Here is a 1,842-nt window from a genome sequence, read left to right as displayed (position 1 = left end):
TGCCTATGCATCTGATTTTTATATGCCTTGTTTTACTGCAAATCCTATTAAAATAAATTCTGCTTTTAGTTGCTTTGAGTAATGGGAGCCAGTACTTCACAGTTGAAAAATGTTGGCTTCCAATTTTAATCTTTGTTACTAAAAGGATGACACTAGAAAACAAGAGTGTTGTAAGTAATGTATAAGATCCAACTATCAAAATAAAATGTAAAAATAGTCCATTCAGTTTGTAAAGTGTATGTGGCTATGGGTTAGGAATGACTCAAATTCATGTCCAATCATATGTTTTTGGTTTGGTGTAAATAAAATGAACGCTGGTAGCTCACGGAGAAAAAAAAATGTGACAATGAATATATGTAGGTTCATGTATAACTGGAAAATTGTGTTCTACACTGGAATTTGATACAACATTGTAAAATGATTAAAAATCAATAAAAATGTTAAAAAAAATAAAGTGAACACTGCCCCCTCTCTAGTTAATTTTCTGTCACTAAAGTAACAAGATGTTTTTAGATCCCAAATAAGGAACCTAATACTGACGTTTATGTTCTAAGGTTCACACCGTAACACACAGCCTGATGTAAACATAATTCTGTGTGGTTTGTGTATGTCAGTACATGTGTTGCTGTGGAGGAGAGAAAGAAAGGAGATATTGTACCAAAAGTGGAGGAAAAAAAAGCCTACCCTGATTGTGCTGACTGGGCACTGAGATTTGATATTTCCAATGATTTTTTTTTTTTGCCAGAATTCTTATGAAGAGAACAAAAACATTTATTTAAAATGACCACGCACATGCTCTGTAAGGAGAAACACATGCAGGTTCCCCCTGTACCAAATGCTAAGCGATACACAGGTGGTTCTGACAGCCTTCCAGTAAGCGAGCAGACGCCAGTCCCTACAGCCTCAATTCAACCTTTCCAGGAAAGCCCAAGGTTCTTCTTCCTTTCTGATACTATGGTAAATGTCTAATATGGCATATTCTTCTGGTATGATCAGTATTAATATTTATAAGATACAAGATACAATTGTACAGAATTACATTTTTTTTTTTCACTTCTTCGTGATGCTCCATATCCTGTGCTTCCACCAGCGAATATAAATTTGGGTTGGTCACATCTTGGGTTTTATCAGTCTCTTCTCCCATTGGCTCCTTCCCTCCTGCACCAAGGTTATCGAGTGGAAAAGATAAGCAATCTTGATGGCTCACCATTTTCTAAATTAGGGACTTTAATGAAGGCTCTCAGGATTTTGTTGACTCTAATTTCTGCTCTGGAGCATGGAGTTTGGGTTGGGAGCTGAGCTTTGTCTCTTGAAACTAGAATCATCTGTTTGTTTTTGTTTTTGTTTTTTACTGCTGCCTTGGAAGCTCTGTGTCAGGAGGCTGTACCAGTCTTCGTTTGGGTAGTGTTGCTGGTCTTTCTTTTTCTCTTTAGTCTTGTTTTAAATTTATTCTGGGGGGTGGGTATAGCTCATGCGGTAGAGCACATGCTTAGCATGCGTGGGGTCCTGGGTTCAATCCTCAGTACCTCCTCTAAAAATAAGTAAACCTAATTACCTCCCCCAGCCAAAAAAAAAATTCATTCTGTTAGATATTGGAGCCAGAAATATTTATGGCCAATGTATTCTTCTGCTTTTCTAGAAAATTTCCTCTCAAACTGCGAATTAATACTTAATCTTTGAAAACTTAACTTCAGTTTGATGTGAAGTATAATGTCTGACCATCTTTTCTTTTTTAACTGTGGAAATGACTTTGTCATTGGCTCTCCAGTTAAAATGCTCCATGACTCCTGGATATTACATCGTTGTCCAGTTGACTTTCTGGTGGAATCCATTTCATCTATG

This window comes from Camelus dromedarius, chromosome 13 (genome assembly GCF_036321535.1).
Source record: "Camelus dromedarius isolate mCamDro1 chromosome 13, mCamDro1.pat, whole genome shotgun sequence".
Classification (NCBI taxonomy): Eukaryota; Metazoa; Chordata; class Mammalia; order Artiodactyla; family Camelidae; genus Camelus; species Camelus dromedarius.
The sequence above is the reverse complement of the archived record's forward strand: the minus strand, read 5'-3'. Positions refer to the sequence as shown.